Below are 25,099 nucleotides of genomic sequence, written 5' to 3'. Positions count from 1 at the left end.
AAAAACAGTCCTCTGGGCCGGATTTGAACCAGCGACCTATGGATAACTGTGAATCCTCCACTACAGTCCACCGCTCTACCAACTGAGCTACCAGAGGCTCTGCTTACTTTCTTATTCGTACTGATTGCTTTAGCTCCGTCCCTGTCTTTCGTTTCCACACACAGCTACTCAGCGCGGCCATATAGACGCACAGAAATGCAGCCATCGGCTGCAACTGCAAACATTGCCCAGATTAAGTTTTATAATGCCCGATCGTATCAATTAGGTTAAAAAATGCAAGTAGGAAGTGTCTGAAGCATGTCAGAGCACTGCTAAGTGTATTTACGAGTCCCATGCTTCTGTCTGGTTCCATGGTGTAACGGTTAGCACTCTGGACTCTGAATCCAGCGATCCGAGTTCGAATCTCGGTGGAACCTTCGTTTAGTCTAAATTTTCTGTAATAAGCATTTCTCGCCGAAGAAGTAGCAGCGATAGGCTCAGGGATTTAGTTCCTACGTTTGTGTAAATAACGAGACGTCTATGAAACGGCTGAATATTGGTGCGACTATGTGACCTATATAGCACATTAAACGAGTAATGCCTGTAAGAGCAAGCAATTTTAAGATAATTCGAAGAATTATCATTATCCTACGGAGGCTAAGAATCCCATGATTATCAACTAGCTATTACAAGCTGAGCAAATGAATTTCCTTTAAAATAGGTTTAAAACATAGGGAGGTTCTGACCGAGTGGGCATGCTCTGGAGCCTCTTTGCTCGTGAGATTAGAAAAACAGTCCTCTGGGCCGGATTTGAACCAGCGACCTATGGATAACTGTGAATCCTCCACTACAGTCCACCGCTCTACCAACTGAGCTACCAGAGGCTCTGCTTACTTTCTTATTCGTACTGATTGCTTTAGCTCCGTCCCTGTCTTTCGTTTCCACACACAGCTACTCAGCGCGGCCATATAGACGCACAGAAATGCAGCCATCGGCTGCAACTGCAAACATTGCCCAGATTAAGTTTTATAATGCCCGATCGTATCAATTAGGTTAAAAAATGCAAGTAGGAAGTGTCTGAAGCATGTCAGAGCACTGCTAAGTGTATTTACGAGTCCCATGCTTCTGTCTGGTTCCATGGTGTAACGGTTAGCACTCTGGACTCTGAATCCAGCGATCCGAGTTCGAATCTCGGTGGAACCTTCGTTTAGTCTAAATTTTCTGTAATAAGCATTTCTCGCCGAAGAAGTAGCAGCGATAGGCTCAGGGATTTAGTTCCTACGTTTGTGTAAATAACGAGACGTCTATGAAACGGCTGAATATTGGTGCGACTATGTGACCTATATAGCACATTAAACGAGTAATGCCTGTAAGAGCAAGCAATTTTAAGATAATTCGAAGAATTATCATTATCCTACGGAGGCTAAGAATCCCATGATTATCAACTAGCTATTACAAGCTGAGCAAATGAATTTCCTTTAAAATAGGTTTAAAACATAGGGAGGTTCTGACCGAGTGGGCATGCTCTGGAGCCTCTTTGCTCGTGAGATTAGAAAAACAGTCCTCTGGGCCGGATTTGAACCAGCGACCTATGGATAACTGTGAATCCTCCACTACAGTCCACCGCTCTACCAACTGAGCTACCAGAGGCTCTGCTTACTTTCTTATTCGTACTGATTGCTTTAGCTCCGTCCCTGTCTTTCGTTTCCACACACAGCTACTCAGCGCGGCCATATAGACGCACAGAAATGCAGCCATCGGCTGCAACTGCAAACATTGCCCAGATTAAGTTTTATAATGCCCGATCGTATCAATTAGGTTAAAAAATGCAAGTAGGAAGTGTCTGAAGCATGTCAGAGCACTGCTAAGTGTATTTACGAGTCCCATGCTTCTGTCTGGTTCCATGGTGTAACGGTTAGCACTCTGGACTCTGAATCCAGCGATCCGAGTTCGAATCTCGGTGGAACCTTCGTTTAGTCTAAATTTTCTGTAATAAGCATTTCTCGCCGAAGAAGTAGCAGCGATAGGCTCAGGGATTTAGTTCCTACGTTTGTGTAAATAACGAGACGTCTATGAAACGGCTGAATATTGGTGCGACTATGTGACCTATATAGCACATTAAACGAGTAATGCCTGTAAGAGCAAGCAATTTTAAGATAATTCGAAGAATTATCATTATCCTACGGAGGCTAAGAATCCCATGATTATCAACTAGCTATTACAAGCTGAGCAAATGAATTTCCTTTAAAATAGGTTTAAAACATAGGGAGGTTCTGACCGAGTGGGCATGCTCTGGAGCCTCTTTGCTCGTGAGATTAGAAAAACAGTCCTCTGGGCCGGATTTGAACCAGCGACCTATGGATAACTGTGAATCCTCCACTACAGTCCACCGCTCTACCAACTGAGCTACCAGAGGCTCTGCTTACTTTCTTATTCGTACTGATTGCTTTAGCTCCGTCCCTGTCTTTCGTTTCCACACACAGCTACTCAGCGCGGCCATATAGACGCACAGAAATGCAGCCATCGGCTGCAACTGCAAACATTGCCCAGATTAAGTTTTATAATGCCCGATCGTATCAATTAGGTTAAAAAATGCAAGTAGGAAGTGTCTGAAGCATGTCAGAGCACTGCTAAGTGTATTTACGAGTCCCATGCTTCTGTCTGGTTCCATGGTGTAACGGTTAGCACTCTGGACTCTGAATCCAGCGATCCGAGTTCGAATCTCGGTGGAACCTTCGTTTAGTCTAAATTTTCTGTAATAAGCATTTCTCGCCGAAGAAGTAGCAGCGATAGGCTCAGGGATTTAGTTCCTACGTTTGTGTAAATAACGAGACGTCTATGAAACGGCTGAATATTGGTGCGACTATGTGACCTATATAGCACATTAAACGAGTAATGCCTGTAAGAGCAAGCAATTTTAAGATAATTCGAAGAATTATCATTATCCTACGGAGGCTAAGAATCCCATGATTATCAACTAGCTATTACAAGCTGAGCAAATGAATTTCCTTTAAAATAGGTTTAAAACATAGGGAGGTTCTGACCGAGTGGGCATGCTCTGGAGCCTCTTTGCTCGTGAGATTAGAAAAACAGTCCTCTGGGCCGGATTTGAACCAGCGACCTATGGATAACTGTGAATCCTCCACTACAGTCCACCGCTCTACCAACTGAGCTACCAGAGGCTCTGCTTACTTTCTTATTCGTACTGATTGCTTTAGCTCCGTCCCTGTCTTTCGTTTCCACACACAGCTACTCAGCGCGGCCATATAGACGCACAGAAATGCAGCCATCGGCTGCAACTGCAAACATTGCCCAGATTAAGTTTTATAATGCCCGATCGTATCAATTAGGTTAAAAAATGCAAGTAGGAAGTGTCTGAAGCATGTCAGAGCACTGCTAAGTGTATTTACGAGTCCCATGCTTCTGTCTGGTTCCATGGTGTAACGGTTAGCACTCTGGACTCTGAATCCAGCGATCCGAGTTCGAATCTCGGTGGAACCTTCGTTTAGTCTAAATTTTCTGTAATAAGCATTTCTCGCCGAAGAAGTAGCAGCGATAGGCTCAGGGATTTAGTTCCTACGTTTGTGTAAATAACGAGACGTCTATGAAACGGCTGAATATTGGTGCGACTATGTGACCTATATAGCACATTAAACGAGTAATGCCTGTAAGAGCAAGCAATTTTAAGATAATTCGAAGAATTATCATTATCCTACGGAGGCTAAGAATCCCATGATTATCAACTAGCTATTACAAGCTGAGCAAATGAATTTCCTTTAAAATAGGTTTAAAACATAGGGAGGTTCTGACCGAGTGGGCATGCTCTGGAGCCTCTTTGCTCGTGAGATTAGAAAAACAGTCCTCTGGGCCGGATTTGAACCAGCGACCTATGGATAACTGTGAATCCTCCACTACAGTCCACCGCTCTACCAACTGAGCTACCAGAGGCTCTGCTTACTTTCTTATTCGTACTGATTGCTTTAGCTCCGTCCCTGTCTTTCGTTTCCACACACAGCTACTCAGCGCGGCCATATAGACGCACAGAAATGCAGCCATCGGCTGCAACTGCAAACATTGCCCAGATTAAGTTTTATAATGCCCGATCGTATCAATTAGGTTAAAAAATGCAAGTAGGAAGTGTCTGAAGCATGTCAGAGCACTGCTAAGTGTATTTACGAGTCCCATGCTTCTGTCTGGTTCCATGGTGTAACGGTTAGCACTCTGGACTCTGAATCCAGCGATCCGAGTTCGAATCTCGGTGGAACCTTCGTTTAGTCTAAATTTTCTGTAATAAGCATTTCTCGCCGAAGAAGTAGCAGCGATAGGCTCAGGGATTTAGTTCCTACGTTTGTGTAAATAACGAGACGTCTATGAAACGGCTGAATATTGGTGCGACTATGTGACCTATATAGCACATTAAACGAGTAATGCCTGTAAGAGCAAGCAATTTTAAGATAATTCGAAGAATTATCATTATCCTACGGAGGCTAAGAATCCCATGATTATCAACTAGCTATTACAAGCTGAGCAAATGAATTTCCTTTAAAATAGGTTTAAAACATAGGGAGGTTCTGACCGAGTGGGCATGCTCTGGAGCCTCTTTGCTCGTGAGATTAGAAAAACAGTCCTCTGGGCCGGATTTGAACCAGCGACCTATGGATAACTGTGAATCCTCCACTACAGTCCACCGCTCTACCAACTGAGCTACCAGAGGCTCTGCTTACTTTCTTATTCGTACTGATTGCTTTAGCTCCGTCCCTGTCTTTCGTTTCCACACACAGCTACTCAGCGCGGCCATATAGACGCACAGAAATGCAGCCATCGGCTGCAACTGCAAACATTGCCCAGATTAAGTTTTATAATGCCCGATCGTATCAATTAGGTTAAAAAATGCAAGTAGGAAGTGTCTGAAGCATGTCAGAGCACTGCTAAGTGTATTTACGAGTCCCATGCTTCTGTCTGGTTCCATGGTGTAACGGTTAGCACTCTGGACTCTGAATCCAGCGATCCGAGTTCGAATCTCGGTGGAACCTTCGTTTAGTCTAAATTTTCTGTAATAAGCATTTCTCGCCGAAGAAGTAGCAGCGATAGGCTCAGGGATTTAGTTCCTACGTTTGTGTAAATAACGAGACGTCTATGAAACGGCTGAATATTGGTGCGACTATGTGACCTATATAGCACATTAAACGAGTAATGCCTGTAAGAGCAAGCAATTTTAAGATAATTCGAAGAATTATCATTATCCTACGGAGGCTAAGAATCCCATGATTATCAACTAGCTATTACAAGCTGAGCAAATGAATTTCCTTTAAAATAGGTTTAAAACATAGGGAGGTTCTGACCGAGTGGGCATGCTCGGGAGCCTCTTTGCTCGTGAGATTAGAAAAACAGTCCTCTGGGCCGGATTTGAACCAGCGACCTATGGATAACTGTGAATCCTCCACTACAGTCCACCGCTCTACCAACTGAGCTACCAGAGGCTCTGCTTACTTTCTTATTCGTACTGATTGCTTTAGCTCCGTCCCTGTCTTTCGTTTCCACACACAGCTACTCAGCGCGGCCATATAGACGCACAGAAATGCAGCCATCGGCTGCAACTGCAAACATTGCCCAGATTAAGTTTTATAATGCCCGATCGTATCAATTAGGTTAAAAAATGCAAGTAGGAAGTGTCTGAAGCATGTCAGAGCACTGCTAAGTGTATTTACGAGTCCCATGCTTCTGTCTGGTTCCATGGTGTAACGGTTAGCACTCTGGACTCTGAATCCAGCGATCCGAGTTCGAATCTCGGTGGAACCTTCGTTTAGTCTAAATTTTCTGTAATAAGCATTTCTCGCCGAAGAAGTAGCAGCGATAGGCTCAGGGATTTAGTTCCTACGTTTGTGTAAATAACGAGACGTCTATGAAACGGCTGAATATTGGTGCGACTATGTGACCTATATAGCACATTAAACGAGTAATGCCTGTAAGAGCAAGCAATTTTAAGATAATTCGAAGAATTATCATTATCCTACGGAGGCTAAGAATCCCATGATTATCAACTAGCTATTACAAGCTGAGCAAATGAATTTCCTTTAAAATAGGTTTAAAACATAGGGAGGTTCTGACCGAGTGGGCATGCTCTGGAGCCTCTTTGCTCGTGAGATTAGAAAAACAGTCCTCTGGGCCGGATTTGAACCAGCGACCTATGGATAACTGTGAATCCTCCACTACAGTCCACCGCTCTACCAACTGAGCTACCAGAGGCTCTGCTTACTTTCTTATTCGTACTGATTGCTTTAGCTCCGTCCCTGTCTTTCGTTTCCACACACAGCTACTCAGCGCGGCCATATAGACGCACAGAAATGCAGCCATCGGCTGCAACTGCAAACATTGCCCAGATTAAGTTTTATAATGCCCGATCGTATCAATTAGGTTAAAAAATGCAAGTAGGAAGTGTCTGAAGCATGTCAGAGCACTGCTAAGTGTATTTACGAGTCCCATGCTTCTGTCTGGTTCCATGGTGTAACGGTTAGCACTCTGGACTCTGAATCCAGCGATCCGAGTTCGAATCTCGGTGGAACCTTCGTTTAGTCTAAATTTTCTGTAATAAGCATTTCTCGCCGAAGAAGTAGCAGCGATAGGCTCAGGGATTTAGTTCCTACGTTTGTGTAAATAACGAGACGTCTATGAAACGGCTGAATATTGGTGCGACTATGTGACCTATATAGCACATTAAACGAGTAATGCCTGTAAGAGCAAGCAATTTTAAGATAATTCGAAGAATTATCATTATCCTACGGAGGCTAAGAATCCCATGATTATCAACTAGCTATTACAAGCTGAGCAAATGAATTTCCTTTAAAATAGGTTTAAAACATAGGGAGGTTCTGACCGAGTGGGCATGCTCTGGAGCCTCTTTGCTCGTGAGATTAGAAAAACAGTCCTCTGGGCCGGATTTGAACCAGCGACCTATGGATAACTGTGAATCCTCCACTACAGTCCACCGCTCTACCAACTGAGCTACCAGAGGCTCTGCTTACTTTCTTATTCGTACTGATTGCTTTAGCTCCGTCCCTGTCTTTCGTTTCCACACACAGCTACTCAGCGCGGCCATATAGACGCACAGAAATGCAGCCATCGGCTGCAACTGCAAACATTGCCCAGATTAAGTTTTATAATGCCCGATCGTATCAATTAGGTTAAAAAATGCAAGTAGGAAGTGTCTGAAGCATGTCAGAGCACTGCTAAGTGTATTTACGAGTCCCATGCTTCTGTCTGGTTCCATGGTGTAACGGTTAGCACTCTGGACTCTGAATCCAGCGATCCGAGTTCGAATCTCGGTGGAACCTTCGTTTAGTCTAAATTTTCTGTAATAAGCATTTCTCGCCGAAGAAGTAGCAGCGATAGGCTCAGGGATTTAGTTCCTACGTTTGTGTAAATAACGAGACGTCTATGAAACGGCTGAATATTGGTGCGACTATGTGACCTATATAGCACATTAAACGAGTAATGCCTGTAAGAGCAAGCAATTTTAAGATAATTCGAAGAATTATCATTATCCTACGGAGGCTAAGAATCCCATGATTATCAACTAGCTATTACAAGCTGAGCAAATGAATTTCCTTTAAAATAGGTTTAAAACATAGGGAGGTTCTGACCGAGTGGGCATGCTCTGGAGCCTCTTTGCTCGTGAGATTAGAAAAACAGTCCTCTGGGCCGGATTTGAACCAGCGACCTATGGATAACTGTGAATCCTCCACTACAGTCCACCGCTCTACCAACTGAGCTACCAGAGGCTCTGCTTACTTTCTTATTCGTACTGATTGCTTTAGCTCCGTCCCTGTCTTTCGTTTCCACACACAGCTACTCAGCGCGGCCATATAGACGCACAGAAATGCAGCCATCGGCTGCAACTGCAAACATTGCCCAGATTAAGTTTTATAATGCCCGATCGTATCAATTAGGTTAAAAAATGCAAGTAGGAAGTGTCTGAAGCATGTCAGAGCACTGCTAAGTGTATTTACGAGTCCCATGCTTCTGTCTGGTTCCATGGTGTAACGGTTAGCACTCTGGACTCTGAATCCAGCGATCCGAGTTCGAATCTCGGTGGAACCTTCGTTTAGTCTAAATTTTCTGTAATAAGCATTTCTCGCCGAAGAAGTAGCAGCGATAGGCTCAGGGATTTAGTTCCTACGTTTGTGTAAATAACGAGACGTCTATGAAACGGCTGAATATTGGTGCGACTATGTGACCTATATAGCACATTGAACGAGTAATGCCTGTAAGAGCAAGCAATTTTAAGATAATTCGAAGAATTATCATTATCCTACGGAGGCTAAGAATCCCATGATTATCAACTAGCTATTACAAGCTGAGCAAATGAATTTCCTTTAAAATAGGTTTAAAACATAGGGAGGTTCTGACCGAGTGGGCATGCTCTGGAGCCTCTTTGCTCGTGAGATTAGAAAAACAGTCCTCTGGGCCGGATTTGAACCAGCGACCTATGGATAACTGTGAATCCTCCACTACAGTCCACCGCTCTACCAACTGAGCTACCAGAGGCTCTGCTTACTTTCTTATTCGTACTGATTGCTTTAGCTCCGTCCCTGTCTTTCGTTTCCACACACAGCTACTCAGCGCGGCCATATAGACGCACAGAAATGCAGCCATCGGCTGCAACTGCAAACATTGCCCAGATTAAGTTTTATAATGCCCGATCGTATCAATTAGGTTAAAAAATGCAAGTAGGAAGTGTCTGAAGCATGTCAGAGCACTGCTAAGTGTATTTACGAGTCCCATGCTTCTGTCTGGTTCCATGGTGTAACGGTTAGCACTCTGGACTCTGAATCCAGCGATCCGAGTTCGAATCTCGGTGGAACCTTCGTTTAGTCTAAATTTTCTGTAATAAGCATTTCTCGCCGAAGAAGTAGCAGCGATAGGCTCAGGGATTTAGTTCCTACGTTTGTGTAAATAACGAGACGTCTATGAAACGGCTGAATATTGGTGCGACTATGTGACCTATATAGCACATTGAACGAGTAATGCCTGTAAGAGCAAGCAATTTTAAGATAATTCGAAGAATTATCATTATCCTACGGAGGCTAAGAATCCCATGATTATCAACTAGCTATTACAAGCTGAGCAAATGAATTTCCTTTAAAATAGGTTTAAAACATAGGGAGGTTCTGACCGAGTGGGCATGCTCTGGAGCCTCTTTGCTCGTGAGATTAGAAAAACAGTCCTCTGGGCCGGATTTGAACCAGCGACCTATGGATAACTGTGAATCCTCCACTACAGTCCACCGCTCTACCAACTGAGCTACCAGAGGCTCTGCTTACTTTCTTATTCGTACTGATTGCTTTAGCTCCGTCCCTGTCTTTCGTTTCCACACACAGCTACTCAGCGCGGCCATATAGACGCACAGAAATGCAGCCATCGGCTGCAACTGCAAACATTGCCCAGATTAAGTTTTATAATGCCCGATCGTATCAATTAGGTTAAAAAATGCAAGTAGGAAGTGTCTGAAGCATGTCAGAGCACTGCTAAGTGTATTTACGAGTCCCATGCTTCTGTCTGGTTCCATGGTGTAACGGTTAGCACTCTGGACTCTGAATCCAGCGATCCGAGTTCGAATCTCGGTGGAACCTTCGTTTAGTCTAAATTTTCTGTAATAAGCATTTCTCGCCGAAGAAGTAGCAGCGATAGGCTCAGGGATTTAGTTCCTACGTTTGTGTAAATAACGAGACGTCTATGAAACGGCTGAATATTGGTGCGACTATGTGACCTATATAGCACATTAAACGAGTAATGCCTGTAAGAGCAAGCAATTTTAAGATAATTCGAAGAATTATCATTATCCTACGGAGGCTAAGAATCCCATGATTATCAACTAGCTATTACAAGCTGAGCAAATGAATTTCCTTTAAAATAGGTTTAAAACATAGGGAGGTTCTGACCGAGTGGGCATGCTCTGGAGCCTCTTTGCTCGTGAGATTAGAAAAACAGTCCTCTGGGCCGGATTTGAACCAGCGACCTATGGATAACTGTGAATCCTCCACTACAGTCCACCGCTCTACCAACTGAGCTACCAGAGGCTCTGCTTACTTTCTTATTCGTACTGATTGCTTTAGCTCCGTCCCTGTCTTTCGTTTCCACACACAGCTACTCAGCGCGGCCATATAGACGCACAGAAATGCAGCCATCGGCTGCAACTGCAAACATTGCCCAGATTAAGTTTTATAATGCCCGATCGTATCAATTAGGTTAAAAAATGCAAGTAGGAAGTGTCTGAAGCATGTCAGAGCACTGCTAAGTGTATTTACGAGTCCCATGCTTCTGTCTGGTTCCATGGTGTAACGGTTAGCACTCTGGACTCTGAATCCAGCGATCCGAGTTCGAATCTCGGTGGAACCTTCGTTTAGTCTAAATTTTCTGTAATAAGCATTTCTCGCCGAAGAAGTAGCAGCGATAGGCTCAGGGATTTAGTTCCTACGTTTGTGTAAATAACGAGACGTCTATGAAACGGCTGAATATTGGTGCGACTATGTGACCTATATAGCACATTAAACGAGTAATGCCTGTAAGAGCAAGCAATTTTAAGATAATTCGAAGAATTATCATTATCCTACGGAGGCTAAGAATCCCATGATTATCAACTAGCTATTACAAGCTGAGCAAATGAATTTCCTTTAAAATAGGTTTAAAACATAGGGAGGTTCTGACCGAGTGGGCATGCTCTGGAGCCTCTTTGCTCGTGAGATTAGAAAAACAGTCCTCTGGGCCGGATTTGAACCAGCGACCTATGGATAACTGTGAATCCTCCACTACAGTCCACCGCTCTACCAACTGAGCTACCAGAGGCTCTGCTTACTTTCTTATTCGTACTGATTGCTTTAGCTCCGTCCCTGTCTTTCGTTTCCACACACAGCTACTCAGCGCGGCCATATAGACGCACAGAAATGCAGCCATCGGCTGCAACTGCAAACATTGCCCAGATTAAGTTTTATAATGCCCGATCGTATCAATTAGGTTAAAAAATGCAAGTAGGAAGTGTCTGAAGCATGTCAGAGCACTGCTAAGTGTATTTACGAGTCCCATGCTTCTGTCTGGTTCCATGGTGTAACGGTTAGCACTCTGGACTCTGAATCCAGCGATCCGAGTTCGAATCTCGGTGGAACCTTCGTTTAGTCTAAATTTTCTGTAATAAGCATTTCTCGCCGAAGAAGTAGCAGCGATAGGCTCAGGGATTTAGTTCCTACGTTTGTGTAAATAACGAGACGTCTATGAAACGGCTGAATATTGGTGCGACTATGTGACCTATATAGCACATTAAACGAGTAATGCCTGTAAGAGCAAGCAATTTTAAGATAATTCGAAGAATTATCATTATCCTACGGAGGCTAAGAATCCCATGATTATCAACTAGCTATTACAAGCTGAGCAAATGAATTTCCTTTAAAATAGGTTTAAAACATAGGGAGGTTCTGACCGAGTGGGCATGCTCTGGAGCCTCTTTGCTCGTGAGATTAGAAAAACAGTCCTCTGGGCCGGATTTGAACCAGCGACCTATGGATAACTGTGAATCCTCCACTACAGTCCACCGCTCTACCAACTGAGCTACCAGAGGCTCTGCTTACTTTCTTATTCGTACTGATTGCTTTAGCTCCGTCCCTGTCTTTCGTTTCCACACACAGCTACTCAGCGCGGCCATATAGACGCACAGAAATGCAGCCATCGGCTGCAACTGCAAACATTGCCCAGATTAAGTTTTATAATGCCCGATCGTATCAATTAGGTTAAAAAATGCAAGTAGGAAGTGTCTGAAGCATGTCAGAGCACTGCTAAGTGTATTTACGAGTCCCATGCTTCTGTCTGGTTCCATGGTGTAACGGTTAGCACTCTGGACTCTGAATCCAGCGATCCGAGTTCGAATCTCGGTGGAACCTTCGTTTAGTCTAAATTTTCTGTAATAAGCATTTCTCGCCGAAGAAGTAGCAGCGATAGGCTCAGGGATTTAGTTCCTACGTTTGTGTAAATAACGAGACGTCTATGAAACGGCTGAATATTGGTGCGACTATGTGACCTATATAGCACATTAAACGAGTAATGCCTGTAAGAGCAAGCAATTTTAAGATAATTCGAAGAATTATCATTATCCTACGGAGGCTAAGAATCCCATGATTATCAACTAGCTATTACAAGCTGAGCAAATGAATTTCCTTTAAAATAGGTTTAAAACATAGGGAGGTTCTGACCGAGTGGGCATGCTCTGGAGCCTCTTTGCTCGTGAGATTAGAAAAACAGTCCTCTGGGCCGGATTTGAACCAGCGACCTATGGATAACTGTGAATGCTCCACTACAGTCCACCGCTCTACCAACTGAGCTACCAGAGGCTCTGCTTACTTTCTTATTCGTACTGATTGCTTTAGCTCCGTCCCTGTCTTTCGTTTCCACACACAGCTACTCAGCGCGGCCATATAGACGCACAGAAATGCAGCCATCGGCTGCAACTGCAAACATTGCCCAGATTAAGTTTTATAATGCCCGATCGTATCAATTAGGTTAAAAAATGCAAGTAGGAAGTGTCTGAAGCATGTCAGAGCACTGCTAAGTGTATTTACGAGTCCCATGCTTCTGTCTGGTTCCATGGTGTAACGGTTAGCACTCTGGACTCTGAATCCAGCGATCCGAGTTCGAATCTCGGTGGAACCTTCGTTTAGTCTAAATTTTCTGTAATAAGCATTTCTCGCCGAAGAAGTAGCAGCGATAGGCTCAGGGATTTAGTTCCTACGTTTGTGTAAATAACGAGACGTCTATGAAACGGCTGAATATTGGTGCGACTATGTGACCTATATAGCACATTAAACGAGTAATGCCTGTAAGAGCAAGCAATTTTAAGATAATTCGAAGAATTATCATTATCCTACGGAGGCTAAGAATCCCATGATTATCAACTAGCTATTACAAGCTGAGCAAATGAATTTCCTTTAAAATAGGTTTAAAACATAGGGAGGTTCTGACCGAGTGGGCATGCTCTGGAGCCTCTTTGCTCGTGAGATTAGAAAAACAGTCCTCTGGGCCGGATTTGAACCAGCGACCTATGGATAACTGTGAATCCTCCACTACAGTCCACCGCTCTACCAACTGAGCTACCAGAGGCTCTGCTTACTTTCTTATTCGTACTGATTGCTTTAGCTCCGTCCCTGTCTTTCGTTTCCACACACAGCTACTCAGCGCGGCCATATAGACGCACAGAAATGCAGCCATCGGCTGCAACTGCAAACATTGCCCAGATTAAGTTTTATAATGCCCGATCGTATCAATTAGGTTAAAAAATGCAAGTAGGAAGTGTCTGAAGCATGTCAGAGCACTGCTAAGTGTATTTACGAGTCCCATGCTTCTGTCTGGTTCCATGGTGTAACGGTTAGCACTCTGGACTCTGAATCCAGCGATCCGAGTTCGAATCTCGGTGGAACCTTCGTTTAGTCTAAATTTTCTGTAATAAGCATTTCTCGCCGAAGAAGTAGCAGCGATAGGCTCAGGGATTTAGTTCCTACGTTTGTGTAAATAACGAGACGTCTATGAAACGGCTGAATATTGGTGCGACTATGTGACCTATATAGCACATTAAACGAGTAATGCCTGTAAGAGCAAGCAATTTTAAGATAATTCGAAGAATTATCATTATCCTACGGAGGCTAAGAATCCCATGATTATCAACTAGCTATTACAAGCTGAGCAAATGAATTTCCTTTAAAATAGGTTTAAAACATAGGGAGGTTCTGACCGAGTGGGCATGCTCTGGAGCCTCTTTGCTCGTGAGATTAGAAAAACAGTCCTCTGGGCCGGATTTGAACCAGCGACCTATGGATAACTGTGAATCCTCCACTACAGTCCACCGCTCTACCAACTGAGCTACCAGAGGCTCTGCTTACTTTCTTATTCGTACTGATTGCTTTAGCTCCGTCCCTGTCTTTCGTTTCCACACACAGCTACTCAGCGCGGCCATATAGACGCACAGAAATGCAGCCATCGGCTGCAACTGCAAACATTGCCCAGATTAAGTTTTATAATGCCCGATCGTATCAATTAGGTTAAAAAATGCAAGTAGGAAGTGTCTGAAGCATGTCAGAGCACTGCTAAGTGTATTTACGAGTCCCATGCTTCTGTCTGGTTCCATGGTGTAACGGTTAGCACTCTGGACTCTGAATCCAGCGGTCCGCGTTCGAATCTCGGTGGAACCTTCGTTTAGTCTAAATTTTCTGTAATAAGCATTTCTCGCCGAAGAAGTAGCAGCGATAGGCTCAGGGATTTAGTTCCTACGTTTGTGTAAATAACGAGACGTCTATGAAACGGCTGAATATTGGTGCGACTATGTGACCTATATAGCACATTAAACGAGTAATGCCTGTAAGAGCAAGCAATTTTAAGATAATTCGAAGAATTATCATTATCCTACGGAGGCTAAGAATCCCATGATTATCAACTAGCTATTACAAGCTGAGCAAATGAATTTCCTTTAAAATAGGTTTAAAACATAGGGAGGTTCTGACCGAGTGGGCATGCTCTGGAGCCTCTTTGCTCGTGAGATTAGAAAAACAGTCCTCTGGGCCGGATTTGAACCAGCGACCTATGGATAACTGTGAATCCTCCACTACAGTCCACCGCTCTACCAACTGAGCTACCAGAGGCTCTGCTTACTTTCTTATTCGTACTGATTGCTTTAGCTCCGTCCCTGTCTTTCGTTTCCACACACAGCTACTCAGCGCGGCCATATAGACGCACAGAAATGCAGCCATCGGCTGCAACTGCAAACATTGCCCAGATTAAGTTTTATAATGCCCGATCGTATCAATTAGGTTAAAAAATGCAAGTAGGAAGTGTCTGAAGCATGTCAGAGCACTGCTAAGTGTATTTACGAGTCCCATGCTTCTGTCTGGTTCCATGGTGTAACGGTTAGCACTCTGGACTCTGAATCCAGCGGTCCGCGTTCGAATCTCGGTGGAACCTTCGTTTAGTCTAAATTTTCTGTAATAAGCATTTCTCGCCGAAGAAGTAGCAGCGATAGGCTCAGGGATTTAGTTCCTACGTTTGTGTAAATAACGAGACGTCTATGAAACGGCTGAATATTGGTGCGACTATGTGACCTATATAGCACATTAAACGAGTAATGCCTGTAAGAGCAAGCAATTTTAAGATAATTCGAAGAATTATCATTATCCTACGGAGGCTAAGAATCCCATGATTATCAACTAGCTATTACAAGCTGAGCAAATGAATTTCCTTTAAAATAGGTTTAAAACATAGGGAGGTTCTGACCGAGTGGGCATGCTCTGGAGCCTCTTTGCTCGTGAGATTAGAAAAACAGTCCTCTGGGCCGGATTTGAACCAGCGACCTATGGATAACTGTGAATCCTCCACTACAGTCCACCGCTCTACCAACTGAGCTACCAGAGGCTCTGCTTACTTTCTTATTCGTACTGATTGCTTTAGCTCCGTCCCTGTCTTTCGTTTCCACACACAGCTACTCAGCGCGGCCATATAGACGCACAGAAATGCAGCCATCGGCTGCAACTGCAAACATTGCCCAGATTAAGTTTTATAATGCCCGATCGTATCAATTAGGTTAAAAAATGCAAGTAGGAAGTGTCTGAAGCATGTCAGAGCACTGCTAAGTGTATTTACGAGTCCCATGCTTCTGTCTGGTTCCATGGTGTAACGGTTAGCACTCTGGACTCTGAATCCAGCGATCCGAGTTCGAATCTCGGTGGAACCTTCGTTTAGTCTAAATTTTCTGTAATAAGCATTTCTCGCCGAAGAAGTAGCAGCGATAGGCTCAGGGATTTAGTTCCTACGTTTGTGTAAATAACGAGACGTCTATGAAACGGCTGAATATTGGTGCGACTATGTGACCTATATAGCACATTAAACGAGTAATGCCTGTAAGAGCAAGCAATTTTAAGATAATTCGAAGAATTATCATTATCCTACGGAGGCTAAGAATCCCATGATTATCAACTAGCTATTACAAGCTGAGCAAATGAATTTCCTTTAAAATAGGTTTAAAACATAGGGAGGTTCTGACCGAGTGGGCATGCTCTGGAGCCTCTTTGCTCGTGAGATTAGAAAAACAGTCCTCTGGGCCGGATTTGAACCAGCGACCTATGGATAACTGTGAATCCTCCACTACAGTCCACCGCTCTACCAACTGAGCTACCAGAGGCTCTGCTTACTTTCTTATTCGTACTGATTGCTTTAGCTCCGTCCCTGTCTTTCGTTTCCACACACAGCTACTCAGCGCGGCCATATAGACGCACAGAAATGCAGCCATCGGCTGCAACTGCAAACATTGCCCAGATTAAGTTTTATAATGCCCGATCGTATCAATTAGGTTAAAAAATGCAAGTAGGAAGTGTCTGAAGCATGTCAGAGCACTGCTAAGTGTATTTACGAGTCCCATGCTTCTGTCTGGTTCCATGGTGTAACGGTTAGCACTCTGGACTCTGAATCCAGCGATCCGAGTTCGAATCTCGGTGGAACCTTCGTTTAGTCTAAATTTTCTGTAATAAGCATTTCTCGCCGAAGAAGTAGCAGCGATAGGCTCAGGGATTTAGTTCCTACGTTTGTGTAAATAACGAGACGTCTATGAAACGGCTGAATATTGGTGCGACTATGTGACCTATATAGCACATTAAACGAGTAATGCCTGTAAGAGCAAGCAATTTTAAGATAATTCGAAGAATTATCATTATCCTACGGAGGCTAAGAATCCCATGATTATCAACTAGCTATTACAAGCTGAGCAAATGAATTTCCTTTAAAATAGGTTTAAAACATAGGGAGGTTCTGACCGAGTGGGCATGCTCTGGAGCCTCTTTGCTCGTGAGATTAGAAAAACAGTCCTCTGGGCCGGATTTGAACCAGCGACCTATGGATAACTGTGAATCCTCCACTACAGTCCACCGCTCTACCAACTGAGCTACCAGAGGCTCTGCTTACTTTCTTATTCGTACTGATTGCTTTAGCTCCGTCCCTGTCTTTCGTTTCCACACACAGCTACTCAGCGCGGCCATATAGACGCACAGAAATGCAGCCATCGGCTGCAACTGCAAACATTGCCCAGATTAAGTTTTATAATGCCCGATCGTATCAATTAGGTTAAAAAATGCAAGTAGGAAGTGTCTGAAGCATGTCAGAGCACTGCTAAGTGTATTTACGAGTCCCATGCTTCTGTCTGGTTCCATGGTGTAACGGTTAGCACTCTGGACTCTGAATCCAGCGATCCGAGTTCGAATCTCGGTGGAACCTTCGTTTAGTCTAAATTTTCTGTAATAAGCATTTCTCGCCGAAGAAGTAGCAGCGATAGGCTCAGGGATTTAGTTCCTACGTTTGTGTAAATAACGAGACGTCTATGAAACGGCTGAATATTGGTGCGACTATGTGACCTATATAGCACATTAAACGAGTAATGCCTGTAAGAGCAAGCAATTTTAAGATAATTCGAAGAATTATCATTATCCTACGGAGGCTAAGAATCCCATGATTATCAACTAGCTATTACAAGCTGAGCAAATGAATTTCCTTTAAAATAGGTTTAAAACATAGGGAGGTTCTGACCGAGTGGGCATGCTCTGGAGCCTCTTTGCTCGTGAGATTAGAAAAACAGTCCTCTGGGCCGGATTTGAACCAGCGACCTATGGATAACTGTGAATCCTCCACTACAGTCCACCGCTCTACCAACTGAGCTACCAGAGGCTCTGCTTACTTTCTTATTCGTACTGATTGCTTTAGCTCCGTCCCTGTCTTTCGTTTCCACACACAGCTACTCAGCGCGGCCATATAGACGCACAGAAATGCAGCCATCGGCTGCAACTGCAAACATTGCCCAGATTAAGTTTTATAATGCCCGATCGTATCAATTAGGTTAAAAAATGCAAGTAGGAAGTGTCTGAAGCATGTCAGAGCACTGCTAAGTGTATTTACGAGTCCCATGCTTCTGTCTGGTTCCATGGTGTAACGGTTAGCACTCTGGACTCTGAATCCAGCGATCCGAGTTCGAATCTCGGTGGAACCTTCGTTTAGTCTAAATTTTCTGTAATAAGCATTTCTCGCCGAAGAAGTAGCAGCGATAGGCTCAGGGATTTAGTTCCTACGTTTGTGTAAATAACGAGACGTCTATGAAACGGCTGAATATTGGTGCGACTATGTGACCTATATAGCACATTAAACGAGTAATGCCTGTAAGAGCAAGCAATTTTAAGATAATTCGAAGAATTATCATTATCCTACGGAGGCTAAGAATCCCATGATTATCAACTAGCTATTACAAGCTGAGCAAATGAATTTCCTTTAAAATAGGTTTAAAACATAGGGAGGTTCTGACCGAGTGGGCATGCTCTGGAGCCTCTTTGCTCGTGAGATTAGAAAAACAGTCCTCTGGGCCGGATTTGAACCAGCGACCTATGGATAACTGTGAATCCTCCACTACAGTCCACCGCTCTACCAACTGAGCTACCAGAGGCTCTGCTTACTTTCTTATTCGTACTGATTGCTTTAGCTCCGTCCCTGTCTTTCGTTTCCACACACAGCTACTCAGCGCGGCCATATAGACGCACAGAAATGCAGCCATCGGCTGCAACTGCAAACATTGCCCAGATTAAGTTTTATAATGCCCGATCGTATCAATTAGGTTAAAAAATGCAAGTAGGAAGTGTCTGAAGCATGTCAGAGCACTGCTAAGTGTATTTACGAGTCCCATGCTTCTGTCTGGTTCCATGGTGTAACGGTTAGCACTCTGGACTCTGAATCCAGCGATCCGAGTTCGAATCTCGGTGGAACCTTCGTTTAGTCTAAATTTTCTGTAATAAGCATTTCTCGCCGAAGAAGTAGCAGCGATAGGCTCAGGGATTTAGTTCCTACGTTTGTGTAAATAACGAGACGTCTATGAAACGGCTGAATATTGGTGCGACTATGTGACCTATATAGCACATTAAACGAGTAATGCCTGTAAGAGCAAGCAATTTTAAGATAATTCGAAGAATTATCATTATCCTACGGAGGCTAAGAATCCCATGATTATCAACTAGCTATTACAAGCTGAGCAAATGAATTTCTTTTAAAATAGGTTTAAAACATAGGGAGGTTCTGACCGAGTGGGCATGCTCTGGAGCCTCTTTGCTCGTGAGATTAGAAAAACAGTCCTCTGGGCCGGATTTGAACCAGCGACCTATGGATAACTGTGAATCCTCCACTACAGTCCACCGCTCTACCAACTGAGCTACCAGAGGCTCTGCTTACTTTCTTATTCGTACTGATTGCTTTAGCTCCGTCCCTGTCTTTCGTTTCCACACACAGCTACTCAGCGCGGCCATATAGACGCACAGAAATGCAGCCATCGGCTGCAACTGCAAACATTGCCCAGATTAAGTTTTATAATGCCCGATCGTATCAATTAGGTTAAAAAATGCAAGTAGGAAGTGTCTGAAGCATGTCAGAGCACTGCTAAGTGTATTTACGAGTCCCATGCTTCTGTCTGGTTCCATGGTGTAACGGTTAGCACTCTGGACTCTGAATCCAGCGATCCGAGTTCGAATCTCGGTGGAACCTTCGTTTAGTCTAAATTTTCTGTAATAAGCATTTCTCGCCGAAGAAGTAGCAGCGATAGGCTCAGGGATTTAGTTCCTACGTTTGTGTAAATAACGAGACGTCTATGAAACGGCTGAATATTGGTGCGACTATGTGACCTATATAGCACATTAAACGAGTAATGCCTGTAAGAGCAAGCAATTTTAAGATAATTCGAAGAATTATCATTATCCTACGGAGGCTAAGAATCCCATGATTATCAACTAGCTATTACAAGCTGAGCAAATGAATTTCCTTTAAAATAGGTTTAAAACATAGGGAGGTTCTGACCGAGTGGGCATGCTCTGGAGCCTCTTTGCTCGTGAGATTAGAAAAACAGTCCTCTGGGCCGGATTTGAACCAGCGACCTATGGATAACTGTGAATCCTCCACTACAGTCCACCGCTCTACCAACTGAGCTACCAGAGGCTCTGCTTACTTTCTTATTCGTACTGATTGCTTTAGCTCCGTCCCTGTCTTTCGTTTCCACACACAGCTACTCAGCGCGGCCATATAGACGCACAGAAATGCAGCCATCGGCTGCAACTGCAAACATTGCCCAGATTAAGTTTTATAATGCCCGATCGTATCAATTAGGTTAAAAAATGCAAGTAGGAAGTGTCTGAAGCATGTCAGAGCACTGCTAAGTGTATTTACGAGTCCCATGCTTCTGTCTGGTTCCATGGTGTAACGGTTAGCACTCTGGACTCTGAATCCAGCGATCCGAGTTCGAATCTCGGTGGAACCTTCGTTTAGTCTAAATTTTCTGTAATAAGCATTTCTCGCCGAAGAAGTAGCAGCGATAGGCTCAGGGATTTAGTTCCTACGTTTGTGTAAATAACGAGACGTCTATGAAACGGCTGAATATTGGTGCGACTATGTGACCTATATAGCACATTAAACGAGTAATGCCTGTAAGAGCAAGCAATTTTAAGATAATTCGAAGAATTATCATTATCCTACGGAGGCTAAGAATCCCATGATTATCAACTAGCTATTACAAGCTGAGCAAATGAATTTCCTTTAAAATAGGTTTAAAACATAGGGAGGTTCTGACCGAGTGGGCATGCTCTGGAGCCTCTTTGCTCGTGAGATTAGAAAAACAGTCCTCTGGGCCGGATTTGAACCAGCGACCTATGGATAACTGTGAATCCTCCACTACAGTCCACCGCTCTACCAACTGAGCTACCAGAGGCTCTGCTTACTTTCTTATTCGTACTGATTGCTTTAGCTCCGTCCCTGTCTTTCGTTTCCACACACAGCTACTCAGCGCGGCCATATAGACGCACAGAAATGCAGCCATCGGCTGCAACTGCAAACATTGCCCAGATTAAGTTTTATAATGCCCGATCGTATCAATTAGGTTAAAAAATGCAAGTAGGAAGTGTCTGAAGCATGTCAGAGCACTGCTAAGTGTATTTACGAGTCCCATGCTTCTGTCTGGTTCCATGGTGTAACGGTTAGCACTCTGGACTCTGAATCCAGCGATCCGAGTTCGAATCTCGGTGGAACCTTCGTTTAGTCTAAATTTTCTGTAATAAGCATTTCTCGCCGAAGAAGTAGCAGCGATAGGCTCAGGGATTTAGTTCCTACGTTTGTGTAAATAACGAGACGTCTATGAAACGGCTGAATATTGGTGCGACTATGTGACCTATATAGCACATTAAACGAGTAATGCCTGTAAGAGCAAGCAATTCTAAGATAATTCGAAGAATTATCATTATCCTACGGAGGCTAAGAATCCCATGATTATCAACTAGCTATTACAAGCTGAGCAAATGAATTTCCTTTAAAATAGGTTTAAAACATAGGGAGGTTCTGACCGAGTGGGCATGCTCTGGAGCCTCTTTGCTCGTGAGATTAGAAAAACAGTCCTCTGGGCCGGATTTGAACCAGCGACCTATGGATAACTGTGAATCCTCCACTACAGTCCACCGCTCTACCAACTGAGCTACCAGAGGCTCTGCTTACTTTCTTATTCGTACTGATTGCTTTAGCTCCGTCCCTGTCTTTCGTTTCCACACACAGCTACTCAGCGCGGCCATATAGACGCACAGAAATGCAGCCATCGGCTGCAACTGCAAACATTGCCCAGATTAAGTTTTATAATGCCCGATCGTATCAATTAGGTTAAAAAATGCAAGTAGGAAGTGTCTGAAGCATGTCAGAGCACTGCTAAGTGTATTTACGAGTCCCATGCTTCTGTCTGGTTCCATGGTGTAACGGTTAGCACTCTGGACTCTGAATCCAGCGATCCGAGTTCGAATCTCGGTGGAACCTTCGTTTAGTCTAAATTTTCTGTAATAAGCATTTCTCGCCGAAGAAGTAGCAGCGATAGGCTCAGGGATTTAGTTCCTACGTTTGTGTAAATAACGAGACGTCTATGAAACGGCTGAATATTGGTGCGACTATGTGACCTATATAGCACATTAAACGAGTAATGCCTGTAAGAGCAAGCAATTTTAAGATAATTCGAAGAATTATCATTATCCTACGGAGGCTAAGAATCCCATGATTATCAACTAGCTATTACAAGCTGAGCAAATGAATTTCCTTTAAAATAGGTTTAAAACATAGGGAGGTTCTGACCGAGTGGGCATGCTCTGGAGCCTCTTTGCTCGTGAGATTAGAAAAACAGTCCTCTGGGCCGGATTTGAACCAGCGACCTATGGATAACTGTGAATCCTCCACTACAGTCCACCGCTCTACCAACTGAGCTACCAGAGGCTCTGCTTACTTTCTTATTCGTACTGATTGCTTTAGCTCCGTCCCTGTCTTTCGTTTCCACACACAGCTACTCAGCGCGGCCATATAGACGCACAGAAATGCAGCCATCGGCTGCAACTGCAAACATTGCCCAGATTAAGTTTTATAATGCCCGATCGTATCAATTAGGTTAAAAAATGCAAGTAGGAAGTGTCTGAAGCATGTCAGAGCACTGCTAAGTGTATTTACGAGTCCCATGCTTCTGTCTGGTTCCATGGTGTAACGGTTAGCACTCTGGACTCTGAATCCAGCGATCCGAGTTCGAATCTCGGTGGAACCTTCGTTTAGTCTAAATTTTCTGTAATAAGCATTTCTCGCCGAAGAAGTAGCAGCGATAGGCTCAGGGATTTAGTTCCTACGTTTGTGTAAATAACGAGACGTCTATGAAACGGCTGAATATTGGTGCGACTATGTGACCTATATAGCACATTAAACGAGTAATGCCTGTAAGAGCAAGCAATTTTAAGATAATTCGAAGAATTATCATTATCCTACGGAGGCTAAGAATCCCATGATTATCAACTAGCTATTACAAGCTGAGCAAATGAATTTCCTTTAAAATAGGTTTAAAACATAGGGAGGTTCTGACCGAGTGGGCATGCTCTGGAGCCTCTTTGCTCGTGAGATTAGAAAAACAGTCCTCTGGGCCGGATTTGAACCAGCGACCTATGGATAACTGTGAATCCTCCACTACAGTCCACCGCTCTACCAACTGAGCTACCAGAGGCTCTGCTTACTTTCTTATTCGTACTGATTGCTTTAGCTCCGTCCCTGTCTTTCGTTTCCACACACAGCTACTCAGCGCGGCCATATAGACGCACAGAAATGCAGCCATCGGCTGCAACTGCAAACATTGCCCAGATTAAGTTTTATAATGCCCGATCGTATCAATTAGGTTAAAAAATGCAAGTAGGAAGTGTCTGAAGCATGTCAGAGCACTGCTAAGTGTATTTACGAGTCCCATGCTTCTGTCTGGTTCCATGGTGTAACGGTTAGCACTCTGGACTCTGAATCCAGCGATCCGAGTTCGAATCTCGGTGGAACCTTCGTTTAGTCTAAATTTTCTGTAATAAGCATTTCTCGCCGAAGAAGTAGCAGCGATAGGCTCAGGGATTTAGTTCCTACGTTTGTGTAAATAACGAGACGTCTATGAAACGGCTGAATATTGGTGCGACTATGTGACCTATATAGCACATTAAACGAGTAATGCCTGTAAGAGCAAGCAATTTTAAGATAATTCGAAGAATTATCATTATCCTACGGAGGCTAAGAATCCCATGATTATCAACTAGCTATTACAAGCTGAGCAAATGAATTTCCTTTAAAATAGGTTTAAAACATAGGGAGGTTCTGACCGAGTGGGCATGCTCTGGAGCCTCTTTGCTCGTGAGATTAGAAAAACAGTCCTCTGGGCCGGATTTGAACCAGCGACCTATGGATAACTGTGAATCCTCCACTACAGTCCACCGCTCTACCAACTGAGCTACCAGAGGCTCTGCTTACTTTCTTATTCGTACTGATTGCTTTAGCTCCGTCCCTGTCTTTCGTTTCCACACACAGCTACTCAGCGCGGCCATATAGACGCACAGAAATGCAGCCATCGGCTGCAACTGCAAACATTGCCCAGATTAAGTTTTATAATGCCCGATCGTATCAATTAGGTTAAAAAATGCAAGTAGGAAGTGTCTGAAGCATGTCAGAGCACTGCTAAGTGTATTTACGAGTCCCATGCTTCTGTCTGGTTCCATGGTGTAACGGTTAGCACTCTGGACTCTGAATCCAGCGATCCGAGTTCGAATCTCGGTGGAACCTTCGTTTAGTCTAAATTTTCTGTAATAAGCATTTCTCGCCGAAGAAGTAGCAGCGATAGGCTCAGGGATTTAGTTCCTACGTTTGTGTAAATAACGAGACGTCTATGAAACGGCTGAATATTGGTGCGACTATGTGACCTATATAGCACATTAAACGAGTAATGCCTGTAAGAGCAAGCAATTTTAAGATAATTCGAAGAATTATCATTATCCTACGGAGGCTAAGAATCCCATGATTATCAACTAGCTATTACAAGCTGAGCAAATGAATTTCCTTTAAAATAGGTTTAAAACATAGGGAGGTTCTGACCGAGTGGGCATGCTCTGGAGCCTCTTTGCTCGTGAGATTAGAAAAACAGTCCTCTGGGCCGGATTTGAACCAGCGACCTATGGATAACTGTGAATCCTCCACTACAGTCCACCGCTCTACCAACTGAGCTACCAGAGGCTCTGCTTACTTTCTTATTCGTACTGATTGCTTTAGCTCCGTCCCTGTCTTTCGTTTCCACACACAGCTACTCAGCGCGGCCATATAGACGCACAGAAATGCAGCCATCGGCTGCAACTGCAAACATTGCCCAGATTAAGTTTTATAATGCCCGATCGTATCAATTAGGTTAAAAAATGCAAGTAGGAAGTGTCTGAAGCATGTCAGAGCACTGCTAAGTGTATTTACGAGTCCCATGCTTCTGTCTGGTTCCATGGTGTAACGGTTAGCACTCTGGACTCTGAATCCAGCGATCCGAGTTCGAATCTCGGTGGAACCTTCGTTTAGTCTAAATTTTCTGTAATAAGCATTTCTCGCCGAAGAAGTAGCAGCGATAGGCTCAGGGATTTAGTTCCTACGTTTGTGTAAATAACGAGACGTCTATGAAACGGCTGAATATTGGTGCGACTATGTGACCTATATAGCACATTAAACGAGTAATGCCTGTAAG

At 43.8% G+C, this 25,099-nt stretch overlaps 66 non-coding genes across 66 annotated transcripts; 33 read left to right on the top strand and 33 right to left on the bottom strand.

Moving 5' to 3' along the window:
• Window positions 1–8: 8 nt before the first annotated feature.
• Window positions 9–97, bottom strand: Trnay-gua (transfer RNA tyrosine (anticodon GUA)). Its single transcript is given in 2 exon segments — window positions 9–44; window positions 61–97. It is a non-coding gene; the product is annotated as a tRNA-Tyr (tRNA).
• A 247-nt stretch (window positions 98–344) lies between these two features.
• On the top strand, window positions 345–416 carry Trnaq-cug (transfer RNA glutamine (anticodon CUG)). Its single transcript has one exon. It is a non-coding gene; the product is annotated as a tRNA-Gln (tRNA).
• Window positions 417–774: 358 nt separating this feature from the next.
• On the bottom strand, window positions 775–863 carry Trnay-gua (transfer RNA tyrosine (anticodon GUA)). The gene is given in 2 exon segments: window positions 775–810; window positions 827–863. It is a non-coding gene; the product is annotated as a tRNA-Tyr (tRNA).
• A 247-nt stretch (window positions 864–1,110) lies between these two features.
• On the top strand, window positions 1,111–1,182 carry Trnaq-cug (transfer RNA glutamine (anticodon CUG)). The gene has a single exon. It is a non-coding gene; the product is annotated as a tRNA-Gln (tRNA).
• Window positions 1,183–1,540: 358 nt separating this feature from the next.
• Trnay-gua (transfer RNA tyrosine (anticodon GUA)) lies at window positions 1,541–1,629 on the bottom strand. Its single transcript is given in 2 exon segments — window positions 1,541–1,576; window positions 1,593–1,629. It is a non-coding gene; the product is annotated as a tRNA-Tyr (tRNA).
• Window positions 1,630–1,876: 247 nt separating this feature from the next.
• Window positions 1,877–1,948, top strand: Trnaq-cug (transfer RNA glutamine (anticodon CUG)). Its single transcript has one exon. It is a non-coding gene; the product is annotated as a tRNA-Gln (tRNA).
• A 358-nt stretch (window positions 1,949–2,306) lies between these two features.
• Trnay-gua (transfer RNA tyrosine (anticodon GUA)) lies at window positions 2,307–2,395 on the bottom strand. Its single transcript is given in 2 exon segments — window positions 2,307–2,342; window positions 2,359–2,395. It is a non-coding gene; the product is annotated as a tRNA-Tyr (tRNA).
• A 247-nt stretch (window positions 2,396–2,642) lies between these two features.
• Trnaq-cug (transfer RNA glutamine (anticodon CUG)) lies at window positions 2,643–2,714 on the top strand. Its single transcript has one exon. It is a non-coding gene; the product is annotated as a tRNA-Gln (tRNA).
• A 358-nt stretch (window positions 2,715–3,072) lies between these two features.
• Trnay-gua (transfer RNA tyrosine (anticodon GUA)) lies at window positions 3,073–3,161 on the bottom strand. The gene is given in 2 exon segments: window positions 3,073–3,108; window positions 3,125–3,161. It is a non-coding gene; the product is annotated as a tRNA-Tyr (tRNA).
• Window positions 3,162–3,408: 247 nt separating this feature from the next.
• Window positions 3,409–3,480, top strand: Trnaq-cug (transfer RNA glutamine (anticodon CUG)). Its single transcript has one exon. It is a non-coding gene; the product is annotated as a tRNA-Gln (tRNA).
• Window positions 3,481–3,838: 358 nt separating this feature from the next.
• Trnay-gua (transfer RNA tyrosine (anticodon GUA)) lies at window positions 3,839–3,927 on the bottom strand. The gene is given in 2 exon segments: window positions 3,839–3,874; window positions 3,891–3,927. It is a non-coding gene; the product is annotated as a tRNA-Tyr (tRNA).
• Window positions 3,928–4,174: 247 nt separating this feature from the next.
• On the top strand, window positions 4,175–4,246 carry Trnaq-cug (transfer RNA glutamine (anticodon CUG)). The gene has a single exon. It is a non-coding gene; the product is annotated as a tRNA-Gln (tRNA).
• Window positions 4,247–4,604: 358 nt separating this feature from the next.
• On the bottom strand, window positions 4,605–4,693 carry Trnay-gua (transfer RNA tyrosine (anticodon GUA)). The gene is given in 2 exon segments: window positions 4,605–4,640; window positions 4,657–4,693. It is a non-coding gene; the product is annotated as a tRNA-Tyr (tRNA).
• A 247-nt stretch (window positions 4,694–4,940) lies between these two features.
• Window positions 4,941–5,012, top strand: Trnaq-cug (transfer RNA glutamine (anticodon CUG)). The gene has a single exon. It is a non-coding gene; the product is annotated as a tRNA-Gln (tRNA).
• Window positions 5,013–5,370: 358 nt separating this feature from the next.
• Window positions 5,371–5,459, bottom strand: Trnay-gua (transfer RNA tyrosine (anticodon GUA)). The gene is given in 2 exon segments: window positions 5,371–5,406; window positions 5,423–5,459. It is a non-coding gene; the product is annotated as a tRNA-Tyr (tRNA).
• Window positions 5,460–5,706: 247 nt separating this feature from the next.
• On the top strand, window positions 5,707–5,778 carry Trnaq-cug (transfer RNA glutamine (anticodon CUG)). The gene has a single exon. It is a non-coding gene; the product is annotated as a tRNA-Gln (tRNA).
• A 358-nt stretch (window positions 5,779–6,136) lies between these two features.
• Trnay-gua (transfer RNA tyrosine (anticodon GUA)) lies at window positions 6,137–6,225 on the bottom strand. The gene is given in 2 exon segments: window positions 6,137–6,172; window positions 6,189–6,225. It is a non-coding gene; the product is annotated as a tRNA-Tyr (tRNA).
• A 247-nt stretch (window positions 6,226–6,472) lies between these two features.
• Window positions 6,473–6,544, top strand: Trnaq-cug (transfer RNA glutamine (anticodon CUG)). Its single transcript has one exon. It is a non-coding gene; the product is annotated as a tRNA-Gln (tRNA).
• A 358-nt stretch (window positions 6,545–6,902) lies between these two features.
• Window positions 6,903–6,991, bottom strand: Trnay-gua (transfer RNA tyrosine (anticodon GUA)). Its single transcript is given in 2 exon segments — window positions 6,903–6,938; window positions 6,955–6,991. It is a non-coding gene; the product is annotated as a tRNA-Tyr (tRNA).
• Window positions 6,992–7,238: 247 nt separating this feature from the next.
• Trnaq-cug (transfer RNA glutamine (anticodon CUG)) lies at window positions 7,239–7,310 on the top strand. The gene has a single exon. It is a non-coding gene; the product is annotated as a tRNA-Gln (tRNA).
• A 358-nt stretch (window positions 7,311–7,668) lies between these two features.
• Window positions 7,669–7,757, bottom strand: Trnay-gua (transfer RNA tyrosine (anticodon GUA)). Its single transcript is given in 2 exon segments — window positions 7,669–7,704; window positions 7,721–7,757. It is a non-coding gene; the product is annotated as a tRNA-Tyr (tRNA).
• A 247-nt stretch (window positions 7,758–8,004) lies between these two features.
• Trnaq-cug (transfer RNA glutamine (anticodon CUG)) lies at window positions 8,005–8,076 on the top strand. Its single transcript has one exon. It is a non-coding gene; the product is annotated as a tRNA-Gln (tRNA).
• A 358-nt stretch (window positions 8,077–8,434) lies between these two features.
• Window positions 8,435–8,523, bottom strand: Trnay-gua (transfer RNA tyrosine (anticodon GUA)). Its single transcript is given in 2 exon segments — window positions 8,435–8,470; window positions 8,487–8,523. It is a non-coding gene; the product is annotated as a tRNA-Tyr (tRNA).
• A 247-nt stretch (window positions 8,524–8,770) lies between these two features.
• Trnaq-cug (transfer RNA glutamine (anticodon CUG)) lies at window positions 8,771–8,842 on the top strand. Its single transcript has one exon. It is a non-coding gene; the product is annotated as a tRNA-Gln (tRNA).
• A 358-nt stretch (window positions 8,843–9,200) lies between these two features.
• Trnay-gua (transfer RNA tyrosine (anticodon GUA)) lies at window positions 9,201–9,289 on the bottom strand. The gene is given in 2 exon segments: window positions 9,201–9,236; window positions 9,253–9,289. It is a non-coding gene; the product is annotated as a tRNA-Tyr (tRNA).
• Window positions 9,290–9,536: 247 nt separating this feature from the next.
• Trnaq-cug (transfer RNA glutamine (anticodon CUG)) lies at window positions 9,537–9,608 on the top strand. The gene has a single exon. It is a non-coding gene; the product is annotated as a tRNA-Gln (tRNA).
• Window positions 9,609–9,966: 358 nt separating this feature from the next.
• Window positions 9,967–10,055, bottom strand: Trnay-gua (transfer RNA tyrosine (anticodon GUA)). Its single transcript is given in 2 exon segments — window positions 9,967–10,002; window positions 10,019–10,055. It is a non-coding gene; the product is annotated as a tRNA-Tyr (tRNA).
• Window positions 10,056–10,302: 247 nt separating this feature from the next.
• Window positions 10,303–10,374, top strand: Trnaq-cug (transfer RNA glutamine (anticodon CUG)). Its single transcript has one exon. It is a non-coding gene; the product is annotated as a tRNA-Gln (tRNA).
• A 358-nt stretch (window positions 10,375–10,732) lies between these two features.
• On the bottom strand, window positions 10,733–10,821 carry Trnay-gua (transfer RNA tyrosine (anticodon GUA)). Its single transcript is given in 2 exon segments — window positions 10,733–10,768; window positions 10,785–10,821. It is a non-coding gene; the product is annotated as a tRNA-Tyr (tRNA).
• A 247-nt stretch (window positions 10,822–11,068) lies between these two features.
• Window positions 11,069–11,140, top strand: Trnaq-cug (transfer RNA glutamine (anticodon CUG)). Its single transcript has one exon. It is a non-coding gene; the product is annotated as a tRNA-Gln (tRNA).
• A 358-nt stretch (window positions 11,141–11,498) lies between these two features.
• Window positions 11,499–11,587, bottom strand: Trnay-gua (transfer RNA tyrosine (anticodon GUA)). The gene is given in 2 exon segments: window positions 11,499–11,534; window positions 11,551–11,587. It is a non-coding gene; the product is annotated as a tRNA-Tyr (tRNA).
• A 247-nt stretch (window positions 11,588–11,834) lies between these two features.
• Window positions 11,835–11,906, top strand: Trnaq-cug (transfer RNA glutamine (anticodon CUG)). The gene has a single exon. It is a non-coding gene; the product is annotated as a tRNA-Gln (tRNA).
• Window positions 11,907–12,264: 358 nt separating this feature from the next.
• Trnay-gua (transfer RNA tyrosine (anticodon GUA)) lies at window positions 12,265–12,353 on the bottom strand. The gene is given in 2 exon segments: window positions 12,265–12,300; window positions 12,317–12,353. It is a non-coding gene; the product is annotated as a tRNA-Tyr (tRNA).
• Window positions 12,354–12,600: 247 nt separating this feature from the next.
• Window positions 12,601–12,672, top strand: Trnaq-cug (transfer RNA glutamine (anticodon CUG)). Its single transcript has one exon. It is a non-coding gene; the product is annotated as a tRNA-Gln (tRNA).
• A 358-nt stretch (window positions 12,673–13,030) lies between these two features.
• On the bottom strand, window positions 13,031–13,119 carry Trnay-gua (transfer RNA tyrosine (anticodon GUA)). Its single transcript is given in 2 exon segments — window positions 13,031–13,066; window positions 13,083–13,119. It is a non-coding gene; the product is annotated as a tRNA-Tyr (tRNA).
• A 247-nt stretch (window positions 13,120–13,366) lies between these two features.
• Window positions 13,367–13,438, top strand: Trnaq-cug (transfer RNA glutamine (anticodon CUG)). Its single transcript has one exon. It is a non-coding gene; the product is annotated as a tRNA-Gln (tRNA).
• A 358-nt stretch (window positions 13,439–13,796) lies between these two features.
• Window positions 13,797–13,885, bottom strand: Trnay-gua (transfer RNA tyrosine (anticodon GUA)). The gene is given in 2 exon segments: window positions 13,797–13,832; window positions 13,849–13,885. It is a non-coding gene; the product is annotated as a tRNA-Tyr (tRNA).
• Window positions 13,886–14,132: 247 nt separating this feature from the next.
• On the top strand, window positions 14,133–14,204 carry Trnaq-cug (transfer RNA glutamine (anticodon CUG)). Its single transcript has one exon. It is a non-coding gene; the product is annotated as a tRNA-Gln (tRNA).
• A 358-nt stretch (window positions 14,205–14,562) lies between these two features.
• Window positions 14,563–14,651, bottom strand: Trnay-gua (transfer RNA tyrosine (anticodon GUA)). The gene is given in 2 exon segments: window positions 14,563–14,598; window positions 14,615–14,651. It is a non-coding gene; the product is annotated as a tRNA-Tyr (tRNA).
• Window positions 14,652–14,898: 247 nt separating this feature from the next.
• Window positions 14,899–14,970, top strand: Trnaq-cug (transfer RNA glutamine (anticodon CUG)). Its single transcript has one exon. It is a non-coding gene; the product is annotated as a tRNA-Gln (tRNA).
• A 358-nt stretch (window positions 14,971–15,328) lies between these two features.
• On the bottom strand, window positions 15,329–15,417 carry Trnay-gua (transfer RNA tyrosine (anticodon GUA)). The gene is given in 2 exon segments: window positions 15,329–15,364; window positions 15,381–15,417. It is a non-coding gene; the product is annotated as a tRNA-Tyr (tRNA).
• Window positions 15,418–15,664: 247 nt separating this feature from the next.
• Window positions 15,665–15,736, top strand: Trnaq-cug (transfer RNA glutamine (anticodon CUG)). The gene has a single exon. It is a non-coding gene; the product is annotated as a tRNA-Gln (tRNA).
• Window positions 15,737–16,094: 358 nt separating this feature from the next.
• Window positions 16,095–16,183, bottom strand: Trnay-gua (transfer RNA tyrosine (anticodon GUA)). The gene is given in 2 exon segments: window positions 16,095–16,130; window positions 16,147–16,183. It is a non-coding gene; the product is annotated as a tRNA-Tyr (tRNA).
• A 247-nt stretch (window positions 16,184–16,430) lies between these two features.
• Trnaq-cug (transfer RNA glutamine (anticodon CUG)) lies at window positions 16,431–16,502 on the top strand. The gene has a single exon. It is a non-coding gene; the product is annotated as a tRNA-Gln (tRNA).
• Window positions 16,503–16,860: 358 nt separating this feature from the next.
• Trnay-gua (transfer RNA tyrosine (anticodon GUA)) lies at window positions 16,861–16,949 on the bottom strand. Its single transcript is given in 2 exon segments — window positions 16,861–16,896; window positions 16,913–16,949. It is a non-coding gene; the product is annotated as a tRNA-Tyr (tRNA).
• Window positions 16,950–17,196: 247 nt separating this feature from the next.
• Window positions 17,197–17,268, top strand: Trnaq-cug (transfer RNA glutamine (anticodon CUG)). The gene has a single exon. It is a non-coding gene; the product is annotated as a tRNA-Gln (tRNA).
• Window positions 17,269–17,626: 358 nt separating this feature from the next.
• On the bottom strand, window positions 17,627–17,715 carry Trnay-gua (transfer RNA tyrosine (anticodon GUA)). The gene is given in 2 exon segments: window positions 17,627–17,662; window positions 17,679–17,715. It is a non-coding gene; the product is annotated as a tRNA-Tyr (tRNA).
• Window positions 17,716–17,962: 247 nt separating this feature from the next.
• On the top strand, window positions 17,963–18,034 carry Trnaq-cug (transfer RNA glutamine (anticodon CUG)). The gene has a single exon. It is a non-coding gene; the product is annotated as a tRNA-Gln (tRNA).
• Window positions 18,035–18,392: 358 nt separating this feature from the next.
• Trnay-gua (transfer RNA tyrosine (anticodon GUA)) lies at window positions 18,393–18,481 on the bottom strand. Its single transcript is given in 2 exon segments — window positions 18,393–18,428; window positions 18,445–18,481. It is a non-coding gene; the product is annotated as a tRNA-Tyr (tRNA).
• A 247-nt stretch (window positions 18,482–18,728) lies between these two features.
• On the top strand, window positions 18,729–18,800 carry Trnaq-cug (transfer RNA glutamine (anticodon CUG)). The gene has a single exon. It is a non-coding gene; the product is annotated as a tRNA-Gln (tRNA).
• Window positions 18,801–19,158: 358 nt separating this feature from the next.
• Window positions 19,159–19,247, bottom strand: Trnay-gua (transfer RNA tyrosine (anticodon GUA)). The gene is given in 2 exon segments: window positions 19,159–19,194; window positions 19,211–19,247. It is a non-coding gene; the product is annotated as a tRNA-Tyr (tRNA).
• Window positions 19,248–19,494: 247 nt separating this feature from the next.
• Trnaq-cug (transfer RNA glutamine (anticodon CUG)) lies at window positions 19,495–19,566 on the top strand. The gene has a single exon. It is a non-coding gene; the product is annotated as a tRNA-Gln (tRNA).
• Window positions 19,567–19,924: 358 nt separating this feature from the next.
• Trnay-gua (transfer RNA tyrosine (anticodon GUA)) lies at window positions 19,925–20,013 on the bottom strand. Its single transcript is given in 2 exon segments — window positions 19,925–19,960; window positions 19,977–20,013. It is a non-coding gene; the product is annotated as a tRNA-Tyr (tRNA).
• Window positions 20,014–20,260: 247 nt separating this feature from the next.
• Trnaq-cug (transfer RNA glutamine (anticodon CUG)) lies at window positions 20,261–20,332 on the top strand. The gene has a single exon. It is a non-coding gene; the product is annotated as a tRNA-Gln (tRNA).
• Window positions 20,333–20,690: 358 nt separating this feature from the next.
• Window positions 20,691–20,779, bottom strand: Trnay-gua (transfer RNA tyrosine (anticodon GUA)). Its single transcript is given in 2 exon segments — window positions 20,691–20,726; window positions 20,743–20,779. It is a non-coding gene; the product is annotated as a tRNA-Tyr (tRNA).
• Window positions 20,780–21,026: 247 nt separating this feature from the next.
• Trnaq-cug (transfer RNA glutamine (anticodon CUG)) lies at window positions 21,027–21,098 on the top strand. The gene has a single exon. It is a non-coding gene; the product is annotated as a tRNA-Gln (tRNA).
• A 358-nt stretch (window positions 21,099–21,456) lies between these two features.
• On the bottom strand, window positions 21,457–21,545 carry Trnay-gua (transfer RNA tyrosine (anticodon GUA)). Its single transcript is given in 2 exon segments — window positions 21,457–21,492; window positions 21,509–21,545. It is a non-coding gene; the product is annotated as a tRNA-Tyr (tRNA).
• A 247-nt stretch (window positions 21,546–21,792) lies between these two features.
• Window positions 21,793–21,864, top strand: Trnaq-cug (transfer RNA glutamine (anticodon CUG)). Its single transcript has one exon. It is a non-coding gene; the product is annotated as a tRNA-Gln (tRNA).
• Window positions 21,865–22,222: 358 nt separating this feature from the next.
• Window positions 22,223–22,311, bottom strand: Trnay-gua (transfer RNA tyrosine (anticodon GUA)). The gene is given in 2 exon segments: window positions 22,223–22,258; window positions 22,275–22,311. It is a non-coding gene; the product is annotated as a tRNA-Tyr (tRNA).
• Window positions 22,312–22,558: 247 nt separating this feature from the next.
• On the top strand, window positions 22,559–22,630 carry Trnaq-cug (transfer RNA glutamine (anticodon CUG)). Its single transcript has one exon. It is a non-coding gene; the product is annotated as a tRNA-Gln (tRNA).
• Window positions 22,631–22,988: 358 nt separating this feature from the next.
• Window positions 22,989–23,077, bottom strand: Trnay-gua (transfer RNA tyrosine (anticodon GUA)). Its single transcript is given in 2 exon segments — window positions 22,989–23,024; window positions 23,041–23,077. It is a non-coding gene; the product is annotated as a tRNA-Tyr (tRNA).
• A 247-nt stretch (window positions 23,078–23,324) lies between these two features.
• On the top strand, window positions 23,325–23,396 carry Trnaq-cug (transfer RNA glutamine (anticodon CUG)). Its single transcript has one exon. It is a non-coding gene; the product is annotated as a tRNA-Gln (tRNA).
• Window positions 23,397–23,754: 358 nt separating this feature from the next.
• Window positions 23,755–23,843, bottom strand: Trnay-gua (transfer RNA tyrosine (anticodon GUA)). Its single transcript is given in 2 exon segments — window positions 23,755–23,790; window positions 23,807–23,843. It is a non-coding gene; the product is annotated as a tRNA-Tyr (tRNA).
• Window positions 23,844–24,090: 247 nt separating this feature from the next.
• On the top strand, window positions 24,091–24,162 carry Trnaq-cug (transfer RNA glutamine (anticodon CUG)). Its single transcript has one exon. It is a non-coding gene; the product is annotated as a tRNA-Gln (tRNA).
• A 358-nt stretch (window positions 24,163–24,520) lies between these two features.
• Window positions 24,521–24,609, bottom strand: Trnay-gua (transfer RNA tyrosine (anticodon GUA)). Its single transcript is given in 2 exon segments — window positions 24,521–24,556; window positions 24,573–24,609. It is a non-coding gene; the product is annotated as a tRNA-Tyr (tRNA).
• A 247-nt stretch (window positions 24,610–24,856) lies between these two features.
• Trnaq-cug (transfer RNA glutamine (anticodon CUG)) lies at window positions 24,857–24,928 on the top strand. Its single transcript has one exon. It is a non-coding gene; the product is annotated as a tRNA-Gln (tRNA).
• The last annotated feature ends 171 nt before the right edge of the window (window positions 24,929–25,099 follow it).

The sequence above is a fragment of the Schistocerca cancellata genome, chromosome 2, assembly GCF_023864275.1.
Source record: "Schistocerca cancellata isolate TAMUIC-IGC-003103 chromosome 2, iqSchCanc2.1, whole genome shotgun sequence".
NCBI classification, from domain to species: Eukaryota; Metazoa; Arthropoda; class Insecta; order Orthoptera; family Acrididae; genus Schistocerca; species Schistocerca cancellata.
This window is presented reverse-complemented; position numbering and strand designations above follow the sequence as displayed.